The sequence below is a fragment of the Agelaius tricolor genome, unplaced genomic scaffold (assembly GCF_023055355.1).
Source record: "Agelaius tricolor isolate 1412-34295 unplaced genomic scaffold, bAgeTri1.0.p SCAF_64, whole genome shotgun sequence".
NCBI classification, from domain to species: domain Eukaryota; kingdom Metazoa; phylum Chordata; class Aves; order Passeriformes; family Icteridae; genus Agelaius; species Agelaius tricolor.
Window position 1 is genome coordinate 600,277 of NW_027269324.1, and position 14,675 is coordinate 614,951.

At 53.5% G+C, this 14,675-nt stretch overlaps 1 protein-coding gene across 1 annotated transcript in view; it reads right to left on the reverse strand.

Moving 5' to 3' along the window:
• The window catches only part of LOC139605317 (uncharacterized), an 850,331-nt gene that overhangs the window by 447,320 nt on the left and 388,336 nt on the right, over nucleotides 1-14,675 (reverse strand).

Consider the following 14,675-nt stretch of genomic DNA (forward strand, 5'->3'; position numbering starts at 1 on the left):
CACTGGATTCTCAGAGAAGCAGCTTTCTTCTCCACAGGATTCCCAGAGGAAGACCAGGCCCAACACCACCACCACTGGACCTTCAGAGGAAAACTCCACCCTTCTACAGGATCCTAACAGAACCACATCTGTCACTGCAGGAGCTCTGCAGCCACCATTTCATAGGACTGCTACCAGCAGCCTGACCTGCCGGGTGTCACGTCATATTCTGATCTGGTGAGTGGGGTTTTTTTGTAAAACGGCATTTGAATTTTTAAGATTTTCCTAGTTCAATAACTGTTATTCCTATTCCCATACTTTTGCCTGAGATACCCTTAATTTCAAAATTCTAGTAATTTGGAGGGAGAGGGTTTACATTTTCCATTTCAAGGGAGGCTCTTGCCTTCCTTAGCAGACACCTGTCTGTTCAAACTGAGACAATGTCCCAGGACACCCAGGCAGGTGAGGAGGAAGTCAGTGCCCCTTTACCCCTCTCTCCTGCTCCATCTCCCAGCCCATCATGGCCCCCAGCTGCAGGACAGCCTCTCTGCCAATGCCGTCCTGCCGGGGAATCACTGGGGGGATCTCCTTCCCCTTCCCTGGGGCACAGAGGCAAATCCCATCCTGACCTTGTCCTTCGTCCTCCAAACAAGAAGCTGAGGATGGAGACCAGGGAGGACAAATCCCTGCAGCAGAACCTCATGGAAGAGGCCATTTTGAGCAGCTCTACTGTGCAGGAATCCAATGAGGAGGAAAAGTCCCAGAGGTCCCTCAGGAGGAGGGGCACCAAACTCAGCCCAGGGTGCTCTGAGGAAGAAAGACACACCCTGTGCCAGGAAGGTGGGCAGAGCTTCAGCCAGGGCTCAGAGCTGGTGGTGCATGAGCAGCTTCACAAGGGGGAGAAGCCCTACAAGTGCTTGGAGTGTGGGAAGAGCTTCAGCCGGAGCAACACCCTGATCCGCCACCAGATGATCCACACTGGGGAATGGGCCTATGAGTGTGGGGAGTGTGGGAAGGGCTTCAGCTGCAGCTCTGACCTGAGTGTCCACCAAATGATCCACACTGGGGAGAGGCCCTATGAGTGTCATGAGTGTCAGAAGAGGTTTCAGACCAGCTCCAATCTTCTGCTGCACCAGTGGATTCACACCGAGGAGAGGCCCTTCTGCAGCCCCGACTGCCAGAATGGCTTCAAGCAAAACTCCCACCTCATCACCCACCGGTACATCCACACTGGGGAGAGACCCTACGAGTGTGGGAATTGTGGGATGAGCTTCAGCTGTAACTCTCACTTGACCAGACACCAACGGAAGCACAGGTGAGGGAAGCCCTGCAAATGCCCCAGCTGCAGGAAGAGCTTCGTGCACTGCTCCAGCATCATCCCCCACTGGAGGTCCCACGTTGGAAAGAGCCCTGGTTATCTACGTTCCCTGTGATCCATGCTGGGAAGACACCTGTCCCTTTTCCTTCCCCTGCCAATGACATGATGTGGGTCCAAGGTTATGAGGGTCTGGCCTTGGCTGTGTCATTACATTCACTCCTAGTTCAGGTCATTGCCAGGGGCAGGAAAGAGACTCTCTCTGTCTGCCGTGAGGAGAAGGGTGTCATTTCCAGGCAGGGGGAAATACATGGCTGGGAAGAGACAGTCGGTGGTGTTGTAGTTTTCCCTGCAAAAAGTTTTTCTTATCCCTTCTGTTATCCATGTTGTTGCTGTTCCTGTTTGTTCCATATCTGGTTGCTGTTCCCAGTAAATTGTTTTTATCCCAGCCCGGGATCTTTGCCTTTTGTGCTTTCCATGCGAGGCTTGAGGGCAGTGAGGGCAGCGCGGTTTTAGCGGGAGCAGGAAATTGGGGAATCCCATTCCTAAACCCCAGCCCATGGAGACCGAGCATCCCAGCTGGTGCCAGCCCTGGTGGCCATGGCAGCAGCCTTGGGAGCGGGTCCCTTGCTGGGGCTGTGGGAACCTCTTCCCTCTGGTGCCCAGGGACAGGAGTGGAGGGAACGGCTGCAGCTGAGTCGGGGCAGGCTCAGGTTGGATTTCAGGAAAAGGTTTTTGCCCAGAGGCTGCTGGGGCCCTGGCCAGGCTCCCCAGGGAAGGGTCCCAGCTCCAGGGCTCTCTGAGCTGCAGCAGCATTTGGCCAGTGCTGCCAGGCCCAGGCTGGCATTGTTGGGGTGTCCTGTGCAGGGCCAGCAGTTGGACTGGAGGATCTTGATGGGTCCCTCCCAGCTCCGCCAATTCTGTGGTTCTGAGATCCCATGAGCCTGGGGATCGGCCTGGAAATGGTTGCCATGGCAACAGAACTCTGGCTCCAGTCCTGAGCTGGTGTCCATGGCAACCACCCGTGGGATGGGGTCTCCATGGAGCTGCCAAGGGACTGAGCATAGACACAGGGGGATGGTGATGGTTACCATGGAAACTGACCATAGCAATAGGGGGTCTGGTGATGTTTGCCCTGGAAACTGAGCATAGCAATGGATTCTGGTGATGGCTGCCTGCTAAGGAACCGATTTGCCAGAGGGGCTCAGAGGGGTTCCATGGGGACATTCCAAGAGTCTCCAGCCTCTTCATGAGCTGGAATGTCACACACAGAGACAGGGGCTCCATGGAGACCTCCCAGGGCTTTCTGGGATGGTAAAGAGCCCTGTGGTCAGAGGCAGTCACAGCCATTCCATGGTGACATCCCAGGGCACCTTGGGCTGCAAAGGCACCCATCTGTCACAGGCACTCATGGGGGCTCCACGGTGACATCCCAGGAGTCCCCAGGCTGCCAAAGAGCCAGGATGTCCCAGACACTCACAGGGGTTCCTGTCATGGGCAGAGTGGGAGCTTCAGGCAAAAGCTTTATTTCTTTATTGGAGAAACTCCTGCTGAGACGTGAGATGGAGAAATGACACCCAGGAGCCATCACAGAACCCCAAAACCCCTGCAGGACCCCTTAACTTCTCAAATTCCTTCTCAGAAAGGAGACTGGGAATGGCTGGATCCAATGCTTGCCCCAGACTTTGTCAAAGGTACAAGACATTGGACGGGGGAATTGAACTTCATTGCAATTTGTCCCACTGGGTTCATGATTGAATACCAGACAGATTTCTAGAAATACAGCTCGGATTGATTGTGATCATGATTAGAGAGAAAGATCTTGATCAGAGTTGTTTCCTCCACAGCAAAGGAGCTCTAACCATTAGAATCTCCTGCTCTAGGAAGCAATTTTGAAGTCAGCAGGGCCCTGCTGGAGTTGTTGGAGCCCATTGCAGGCAAAGCCTCCTGCTCCAGCAGGAACTGCCTTTCCTGTGCCATCAGCAGGGCAGGTCCCGCTGCAGGAAAAGGCCCAGGCCAGCCCCAGCACAGGGAAGGCCTCGGGCACAAGGGCAGAGTGCCGTGCTGGGAGCTGTGCCAGGGAGAGCCTGAGGCACCAAAGGCACCTTGGCAGCAGCAGCTGCTTGCAGGCCATGGCCAGAAGCCTCCCTTGGCAGCCCGGCCTGGTGGCCACCACTGCAGAGCTGCTGCCTCACGGCTCATTCCTGGCTGGGCTCTGAAAAGCCACTTGTGCTCCAGGAGCCTGACTGGGAAGCCATTGGCCCCAGCACCTTGGGGACAAGATATCAATGACAAAACTCTTCATGCCAGCAGAGACAAAGCAGGGGCAGGAGAAAGGGCACAGCCAGGCCCAGGGGACAGGGCTGCCATGGTGATGGCTGTCAGGTCACTGCCCCTGCAGCAGCCTGGCTGCCCTCAGCAGACATTCTGGCCACAAGCCTTGTGAGGGCACCCAGCACAGCAGAGAACCCACACTACAGGAATTCCATCCTTGGGAAGGGCAGGGGGTTTCACTGGGTCAGGTTGCACAAAGCTCCAGCTCTTGGACAATTCCTGGAATGGTGCATCAACCTTTTTGCAAAAACAGTTGCGGTTTTGTTCCACTCTCATCATTGTAAATTATTTTCTCCTTCTAACAAATGGAAATCCAGCCTCATTCACTTTAGAGTTATTGACCCTTGTTCTGCCACTGCAAGATTTGGGAGAAAATACCTTTGACCACTATTTTTCCATTTTCACAGACTTTGGAGAGGACCCAAACATCTTCCAAGGTGGGGTTTTGAGGCCTTATCACATAACCCATAGGTAGAGGCTGCAGGTTCTGGGCTCAGTGGGGTGGAGACTGAGGACAGAACAGGAGTAGCCTGGCAGGGGCTGAAGGGCTGTTTCAGAGAGGCTGGAGCTTTTCTTCCTAGAGGATATAAGCATGAGAAGGAAATAATGGCACCAAGGGCAGCTGGGGAGGCCCAGACCAGGCAGCAGCAGAAAGGAATTTCCCTGGCAGGGCAGGGCTGTGGTGCAACATGTGCCCCATCAGGAGCCTGGAGCAGCCCAAGGCTTTGTGTGGGCAGGCAGAGGCAGGCATGAGGCAGAGCTGCCAGCAGAGGAAGGGGCCAGCCAGGTGGAGCAGCCGGGGGATGCCAACAGCCTGCAGGGACAGAGGCGCAGGGCAGGCACATCGTAGGACAGCCTGGGCTGCACAGGGCACAGGCATGGGCAGCAACTGCAAGACAGCCCTGCCAGAGCCAACTCCTGCAGCACTTTGGCCATGGCTGCTGGCCCTGGGCCTGAGGCCAGCAGGGGACAAGTGACCCTTGCAGGCCTGGGGCCTCATGGCCTCCTTGTCCCTGCTCAGCAGCCTGGCAGGGGCCGCCCCATGCTCCTGTCCTTGGCATTGCCCATCCCCACATCCCAGTGCCCCAGCAAGAGCCCTGAGCAATGAGGGAGGGACAGGATCTGCCTGGCCAGGGGCTGGGGCTCAGGCCTTGGCCCTTTGCATTCCTGAAACACATCCAGGTTTGCCCAGCACCAGAGACACGTTTCCCTTGCTTGTCTCCAGCTGTCATCAGTGCTTCCAGGGTTCTGCTCTACCTGGAACCTGGGGACATTTTGTCAGTCATATGCGGATCTCTTTAAAGTACAAGAAACTGCCGTGTTTCAATCTGACTTTGAATCATTGAGAGGTTTTTGAGCACACTCTGAGGCACTGATGAGTCTGATGCAAAAAGCACCAAAGCCCAAGAGGGTTGTTCAAATCCTTCTGCTGTGTCTGTGCTGCAGAGCTGGGCCAGATTCCTGGCCCAGAGGCAGCTCCTGGCAAGGGCAGCAGAGCTGCAGAGAGACAGCTCTGGCCAGGAGCAGCTCCTGTGCACAGCCCAGCAGGGCTGGGGCACTGCCAGGGCTCCTCAGGGACACCAGCAGGGCACAGACTGAGCTCCCAGGAGCTCAGCACTGGCAGGGGCTGTGGCATGTCCCAGAGGGGGCTGTGTCACAGCAGCACCTCTGTGGCTGTGTCATAGAGGCACAGAGCAGCTGGGATGCCAGCAATGGGCTGTGTGACAGCACAGAGTGGGTTGTGTGAGGTCACAGATTGGGCTATGACATCACCGAGCTTATGGTTTGAGGTCATCAAGCAGCTACAGCGTCATAGAGGGGACTGTGTGACATCACAGAGCAGGCTGTGACATCATGGCATGGCTGTATGACATCATAGCGCAGGCTGTGAGGTCAAAGTGTGTGCTGTGACATTACAGAGTTGCAGTATGACACCACATAGAGGCTTGTGTGACATCACTGAGAGGGTTGTGAAATCACAGAGGTTTCTGTGGCATCATAGAGTAGGGTATAAGGCCATAGAGCAGACTCTGCCATCATGGAGGGTGGCTCTGTGACATCAGAGGGGGGTTGTGACATCACTGGGTGCCTGTGTAGCATCACAGAGCAGACTGTGACATCACAGAACAGATTCTGACACCAAATGGTGGCTTTCTGACATCCCAGGCTCTTTTGTGACATCGCAGTGCAGCTGCATGACATTCCAGGGTGAAATCCCAGAGTTTGCTCTGTGACATCACAAGGGTGCTGTGTGATGTCCCAGAGGGAGCTGTGACATCACAGGTGATGTGTGACATCACAGAGAAGTGTTTGTGACATCGCAGTGGCTCTGTGACATCACAGGGAGCTTTGAGACATCATAAGGGGACTTCATGACATCCCAGTGTGGGCTGTGACATCACAGGATGCTGTGTGACATCACGGGGGCTGTGTGACATTCACGGGGGCTGTGTGAGGTCCCTGGGGAGGTCACTCTGTCCCAGCCCCCCTCACAGTTCCCCCCAGAGCAGTCCAACCCTGCTCGTGCACAGCGGGGTCCCCTGTCCCCCTGGGTCCCCCCGCCGCCGCAGCCTCCCCCAGAGGATGTTCCATGAGATCGACCCCAGAGCCTGACACGGGGACGGGGGGCCGGGGCCCTGGGGGTGGCACAGGGGGACAGGGACCCCCCGGCAGCATCCCTGTGTCCCCCAATATAGTAGAGGAAACTTATTTAAATATCTGTATAGAGGCTTTGCCCCGGAGGTCTCGGTTGCCTTTGATAAGCTGCAGCTGGGATGTCCTTAATTAGGCTGCAGCTGTGACTAATGAAGAGAACTGAGATAAAAGGGGGCGGGTTAGCCAGTCAGGGAGAGCCTTGGCGGTGTCCTGACCTGAGAGAGAATAGCATGTGGAAGAAAGAGTCTGTGCAGTGAAGATCTGCAGCCATGAGAATACACCAAAGAAGTATGGACTTGAAAAGTCTGATAATATCATTATGAGCCTCTAGAGAAATAGAACAACAACACCCTAGGGCCAGAGCCTGGGCCAGGGCTCCTTCACCCTGCTACCAACGAGGCCTTGAGAGCGCTGAAAAAATCCCCAGCAAGGGATCAGCAAAAACCAGATTTAATATTAAGCAACAGCACCACAGAGTTCCTTGGCAAGAGTCACTCTGCTCCTGACTGGACACTTCAGGTACACCAAGGAAACAAAGCAACAACAAAACCAAACAGAGTCCAGGCAATCAAACTAGAAATGAACTGAGAATTGTCCCTGTGTGTGTGTGTGTGACACAATGACAGTGAGGGCAAGGATGAAAGGAATATGGCCCAAAAGCTTAACAGAGCTCAAACTTAACAGGACTTAACTTATACCTTAACCTTAACTGATACCTTCAATCTCGCAATTTAGCAAAAAACAGCATTTAGCAGGATTTAATCTGACTTATAACCTATGACTTTGCAATTTAACAGAGGATTAACATTTAACAGTATTTAACTTAGCTTATAACTTATATTACACATAACAACTTAGGAAAACAACAACTCTTAGCAGTGTTTAGATTCACTTAGACCTTGTGACTTAACCTTACCTACAGGCAATGTAGGTAAGGTTAAGTCATCCTGGCCACACTTGGCACCAACAGCTTTCTTTGGCAGGGTGAGAACAGGGATGTTGTACCATGGAGGGAACAGAAACAGCTCCCAGGGCTGCTCCTACAGAAAGCAGCAGCTGGGTGGGCAGCGGCAGTGCCTGGAGCAGACAGTGTTTGTGATGAGCTGCAGAGGAGCTGAGCCCAGGGGCTGTTGGCCAAGGCCGAGGCCCAAGGAGCATTTCTCATCTGGCAGGGCGGCCTGAGAAGGGGAGGGGGGAATGCAGCAGAACAGGGCCCATGGAACCAAGGGACCATTGTGACACTGTGAGGCCCTGTGAGACCAAGGGACCATTGTGACACTGTGGGGCCCTGTGACATCAAGGGATCATTGTGTCACTGAGAGGCCCCATCAAACCAAGGGTCCATTGTGACACCACGGGGCCTCATGGAACCGTGGAGACCATTCTGACACTTTGGGGTATCATGGAACCAAGGGGCCATTGTGACACTGCAAGACCACATGGTCTCACAATAGTGCCAAGGGTCCACTGTGACATTGCAAGGCCTCATGGAAGCATGGGGAGACCATTAGGACACTACACAGCCTCATGGCACCAAGGAGACCGTTGTGACACTGAGGGGCACCATGGAATCACAGAGACCATTGTGGTGCTATGTCGGTTAATGGAATAGGCAAAGCATTGTGACACTGTCAGGCCTCATGGAAACAGGGAGACCATTGTGACCCTGGGGGTCCCCACAACCAAGAGGATCATTGTGATACTGTGGGGCCTGGTGAAACCAAGAGGCCTTTGTGACACTGCAGGGCTGCATGGAACCAAAGCTCCAGGGTGACATTGCAGGGCCTTGTGTCATCAGTGGACCATTGTGACCTTGTGGAGCCAAAGGAGACCATTGTGACACTGCAAACCCCCAGGGTCCAAAGGTCCATTGTGACATTGCAGGGCTTATGGAACAGAGGAGTCCCGTGACATTTTGGGGCCGGTGGAAGCACGGAGACCATTGTGACACTGCAAGGCCTCATGGAATCCTTGGGACCACTGTGACACTGCAGGGCCTTCTGGAACCTAGGAGCCATTGTGACATTGTGGGACCCCATGGAACCAAGGGTCCATTGTGACAATGCTGGACGCCATGGAATCAAAGCACCACTGGGACACTGCGGGGCCCCATGGAACCAAGGGGACCATGGGGATACTGCAGGACCTCATAGAAGCAAGGGAACATGGAACAAGTCTGGCTGGTCTGGCCTCCCGTTGACTGCCTGACTGGTCCAAATGACCCTGGAATGTTGAGGGTCTCTTCTCATCTGCTATTGAAACACTGGGGCTCTGTGCTTTCCTTCCCAATGGAAAAGAACTCTCCTTCTCCTCCAGGCACCCATGGCCAGAACTGGGATTTCACCTCCAAATTTCCTTCTATCCAGGGATTGTTCCCACAGGAATATTGTCAGGACAAGTCTGTCTTGCATTGGTTTCACAATGGTCACCTCCCATCTGTCCCCAAAACACTGGGGATGGTTCTGAGCTTTCCTTCCCATGGGAAAGAACTGTCCTGCTTCTCCAGGTGCCCATGGCTGAGATTGGACTTCCACCTCCAAAATTCCCTACATCTAAAGATAGCTCCCAGACAAAATATGTCATTTCTGATAAGTCTGGATGGCCTTGGCCTAGTGAGGCTCTCACCTGCCTTCCAAACACTGGAGCTCTGTGCTTTCCTTCCTATGGAAAAGAACTGCCCTTCTTGGCCTGGTGCCCATGGCCAGAATTGGGATTTCACGGCCAAAACTGCCTGTTGTGACAGACTGAAGGAGATTGTGGCTCAAAGGATTTTGTGTTTGGGGGAGGAAGGTCCAGCCCTGCCCTGCCCTGGAAGCCCAGCCCTGCCCTGCCCTGGAACCCCAATCCCCCAGAGCCTCTGTCCCAGCCCAGCAGTGGCTGCCAGTCCCTGGCACAGCACAGGCAATGCTCCACAGCCACCTCTGCAGCCCCCAGCCCAGCTCCTGAGGGACCAAATGCGCCCAAGCCCCACCTGGGGGAAGGGCCCAGGGAGACCAAGGGGTATTTCAGGGGCTGACCACGAGGCAAGCACACATATTGACCCTCCCTCCTCTTGGAATTTCCATCTGAACACCACTGGAATCCAGGAGTTGGTACTTGTGTGTGTGCTCCTCTGTATCTTTTCTGTCTTTCGCTCTCTCTGTGTCTTCTTCTATTTCTGTCGTCATGCAAATTTTGATTAACATTAAATTGAACAGGCTTAGAGTTGTGACATTGAATGGGGAAAATAAATGCTTTGAAAAGTGTTTTTTGTTGATTGAGTATAATTTTAAATCTTTTGCTAAAGTTTCTCTAATTTTCTAAAGTTGCCAGTAAAGGCAGTTTTGTTGTTTTGAGCTCCTGGGAATCTCTTGTTGGTATTTCTCCAGTAGATCCAACTCACAGGGCACAAACAATTGTAATTCCTTTTAAATGTCTCCTTGAGAGAGTTGTTTGGGGGATGGGAGTCAGGGCTTGTGTGTCCTGCTTGGCCCAGCCCAGGCAGGGCTTTCCCAGCCACATTCCACACTCCATTGCCCAGCTGGAGCCGCTGGTGCCTCTGAGTTCTGCTTGTCCAGCCCCAGGGATGCTCTCCTTGTCTGCCCATTCCCCCACGGTCTCTGGGCAGGGATGGCTTCAGTGGGGGCTGCTGACATCCTCAGAAACTTGCAGAGGCTGCTGCTGAATTTCACTGCTCCAGAGGCTTTTTCAGCCTTCAGCTCTTCAGTGCAGGAATTCAGTGTCCCAGGGCTCATGAACATTCAGAACACCTGAACAAGCCAAGCCTCTGGGAATAATTTGATTTAAGTGTTCAAATCTTTTGTGGTTAATTCAACACATTTCTGAAGCCTATTCAATGTGAATACACTATATTTAAAAAGACAGCAAGTAAATATTTTTAGATCTTGTAATTCATTGGTTTTTTACTGGTAATTCATTGATGTGTCCAATCTCCAATTGACACTGAATCCAAGTACCTCCTCATGCAGTTTGAATAGATATGAAAATCCAGACCCTTCCTGGCTGACAATCAATCAGACTCGTTCCCTACCCCCACCCCACCATTTCCCCCATCCAAGCCCTGGCACTCAGAGCAGCCTTGTGCAAATCTGAGCTCCCTCCAGCCCAGGCTGGACCTGCAGCTTTCAGCTCCTTGGCTCCAACTCCCACATGCTTTCCTTGGAGAAGGAGCTGCCCGAGACACAGAGGGATGTTCATTTCTTGTCAGCCAAGAAATCCAAGGGAAGGCACAGCTCCATCCAATGCAAAAGTCATTCTTCCCCGTGGCTCTGCCCTGCCCCTGATCCCCCCAGCCCGTCCTGTTTCCTTCATCCTTCCAGTACCAGGGACTCTCTGGGACAAGGGAGCTCTGCTCTGGCTATGGAGGGAGGTGCAAATGCCACCACTGGAGTGGGGACCACAACTCATCAGGTTTGTGTCCTTTCAGGGTCAGGAACTGGTGAGACTCAGAGGCACAGAAAGTTTCTCTTCATGGCCAACAGACCATAGTTGAACAGGACACAATTTAGTAACAATCATACTCTTCCCTGAGCTATGTGCAACTTCCCAGCAATGCCTGATGAGTCCATCACCCACAAGTGATTTTCATACTAAAATTAATTTTTGACAACCATTGTTCTGTGACAGATATAAAAACAATTAAGTTCTTGTATCAGGATGCTCATCCTGGAGTGGGGGCAAAACATCTCCAACAATTCCTGATTTGCAAAGCTGTCAGTGGTGGATTGAGAAGGGAGGCCAGGCTGCTCTGGTGCTGAGGAAATGCTGAAACCAGCCTGACTCATTTCATCTCCTCCTGTTCTGGCTGATCTCCCCTCTTTCCCCTTCCACCCATTGGCTTTTGTCTCCCACCAGGCCCCCGGTGAAGAGCCTGGCTCTGTGTTCTCCATCCCCTCCTCGCTGGCACTGCCAGGCTGGGATGAGGAGCCCCTCAGCCTTCCCTGCTCTGGGCTGGACAAGCCCAGCTCCCTCACCCTCTGCTCACAGCCCAAGGGCTCCAGCCCCACCTTGGAGGCCCCTCCCAGACCCTGCTCCAGCTGCCAGACATCTTTCCTGCCCTGGGCAACCCAAGCCAGGCCACAGTGACCTGGATAATCCCCGTCCTTGATGTCCTGGTCACACAGCCCTGGGCCCTTGTCCCCATGTCAGGCTCTGGGGTGGATCCTGTGGAGCATCCTTTGGTGGAGGCTGTGGCTCCAGGTGGGCCGGGGGGATCCCGGGGGACAGGGACCCCGCTGGGCATGGAGAGCATTGGACTTGTTGGGAGAAACTGTGAGGGGGAGCTGGGACCGAGTGACCAACCCAGTGACCTGACACAGCCCTGCTGGGATGGCACACAGCCCCTCTGGGATGTCACACAGCCCCTCTGAGATGTCACAGCCTGCTCTGTGAGCTCACAGCCCCTTCTCTAATGTAACACAGGCGGTCTCTGATGTCACAGCCAATTCTGTGATGTCTTAGTCTTCTCTGGGATGTTAGACCTCTGCCCTGTGATGTCACAACTGGCTCTGTGATGTCACAGAGGCAGTCTATGATGTCACAGCTGCTCAATGACCTCACATGACCCACTCTGTGATGTCATAGCCCACTCTGTGACCTCATGTTACCAGATGATCAGTTGTCTACACCAGCTGAGCTGACACCTGGAGCTTGTTCTCCACATCCCCAGGCCTATGGAAACCACACAAGGCCCATTGTGTGAGAAGGGGAACTGGAAGTTCAGCAGCCTCAGGGTCCTGCCAGCTCAGCCAGGCCCACTGGAACATTGGGGTTCATGACCACCAGGGACCACCAGAGAGACCCCCAGGACAGAAGAACACATGGGTACAAGGGAGGGGCAATATGTTAATGATTTTGGGGAAATGATTATCATATGTATGTTTAGTCCAGGACAATCAATGAATATGTGAGCAAAATACAGAATATAAACAGAAACTTTCCTGTACTCAGCATGCAGGGCTTTGGGAGGAGCTCTCCCCCGTGCATCCAGCTGAATAAAGAATGCTGCTTCTTAATGCTACACTGGGGTTAAGGAGTTTTCTGTTTCACTGAATCTTTGGTAACACTCCCACTGCCAAGGAAAGCTCTGTCTGCTGCTGTTCACAAACAGAGAAGGGCTGGGGGCAGATGTGGGGCTCAGAGGCTGCCTGGGGCACAGTGACCATGAAATAATCAAGTTTTCCATGTTCTGTGAAAGAAGGAGGGGCAGCAACAAAACTTCTACACTGGAATTAGGAAGGGCAGACTTTGGCCTGTTTAGGATGCAGATCTGGGGAGTGCCAAATTGGGTACTGATTTTTTAAGGGAAACACCCCTTAAAAACAAAGGGGTCCAGGAAGGACACACATTTCAAGAAGGTAATTTAAGGGGGAAGGAGCAGCCTGTCCCAGTGTGACAAAAGATGAGCTGGTAAGGACAATGACTGGCCTGGCTGCCCATGGAGCTTTAGTGGGAACTCAGGGGATAAAAGGACTGGCAACTCAGGAAGCATTTAATGATTTTAATGGGTTATTCAGAAAGAAAAGTTGAGATGTGAAAGCTCAATTAGAACTTAACCTGGCGTCTTCTGTAAAAAAAAAGGTTTTTATTAAAAAAAAATTGTTGCAAAAGTAGGGAGAAGAAGAACCTCTACTATTTATTGGATGCAGTAGAGAATAGAGTAACTAAAGATAACGAAAGGGCTGAGCCACTTAACACCTTGTTTGTCTCAATTTTCAATATTAGGACAGGCTGTTCTCAGGACAAGTGTTCTCCTGAGCTGGTAAGATGGGCACAGGAAGCAGAACAGCCCCCTGGAATCCAGGAGGAAGCAGCTGCTGACCTGCTGAGCCACTCAGATGCTCACAGGTGTATGGGATCAGATGGGATCCATCCTAGGGGGATGAGGGAGCTGGTGGATGAGCTCCCCAAGCTGCTCTCCATCATTTACCATCAGTCCTGGCTCAGCAGGGAGGGCCCAGAGCACTGGAGGTGCCAGTGTGAGCCCATCCCCAGGAAGGGCTGGAAGGAGGAGCTGGGGAACTCCAGGCCTGTCAGCCTGACCTGGGTGCCTGGCAAGGTTATGAAACAGATCAACTTGAGTGCCATCACAGGGCACCCACAGGATGGCCCAGGGATCAGAGCCAGCCAGCGTGGATTTAGGGGTGGCAGGTCCTGCCTGACCAACCTGGTCTCCTTTTATGCCCAGGTGACCCACCTGTGGATGTGGGAAAGGCTGTGGATGTTGTGTGCCTGGACTCCAGCAGAACCTTTGACTCTGTCTCTGACAGCATTCCCTGGAAAAGCTGCAGCCCACAGCTTGGGCAGGTTCCCTCCTGGCTGGGAGATTTAAGAGCTGGCTGGAGGCTGGGCCCAGAGAGTGGTGGGCATGGTGCTGCACCCAGCTGGTGTCCAGGCACTGGTGCTGTCCCCAGGGATCTGTGCTGGGCCCAGTCCTGTTTAATATCTTCACTGATGATCTGGGTGAGGGGATAGAGTCCAGCATTCACAAATTGCAGATGGCACCAAGCTGGGTGTGAGTGTGGATCTGCTGCAGGGCAGGACAAGAAGACCCAGCCTTAAGCTGCGCCAGGGGAGGCTCAGGCTGGACAATAGGAAGGAGTTCTTCACGGAAAGGGTGAGTGGGAACTGGAATGGGCTGGCCAGGGCAGAGGTGGCAGAGTCACTGTCCCTCTCCAGTGGCACTTAGTGGCATGGTCTGGGTGACAAGGCAGTATTAGGGCATTGGTTGGACTTGATGATCCCAAAGGTCTTTTCCAGCCTATTTGATTCTGTCATTCTCTGATGATTGGGACACTCTGAGGCCATTGTGACACTGCAGGGCCTCGTGGAACTAAGAGGACCATGGTGACACCGTGCAGGCCCACAGAACCAGGGGTCCATGGTGGTGCTCTGGGGCAAAATGGAACCAGGGAGTGCCCCGTGACACTCTGGGCCCTCGTGGAACCACAGAGGCCATTGTGACAATGCAGGGCCTCGTGTAACCAAGGGGTTTCACCATTTTGACACTGCAAAACCAAGGAGACCATTGGGAGACTGCAGGGCCCAGTGGAACCAAGGGGCCGTTCTGACACTGCGGGGCCTCATGGCACCAAGGGGACATTGTGACACTGCAGGATCCTGTGTAACCAAGGGGCCACTGTGACACGATGGGGCCTTGAGGAATCTGGAATAATGCTGTGACACTGTGTGGCCTCGTGGACAAGGAGTCCATTGTGACACTGAGGGGACTTGTGGAACCACAGAGACCATGGTGACAGTGTGGGACCTCATGTGACCATGGGGCCTTTGTGACACCCTGGGGCCCATGGAAACAAGGGGACCATTGTCACATTTTGAGGCCCCATGGAGCCAAGGAGACCAGTGTGACAGTGCAGGGCCTGGTGTAACCAAG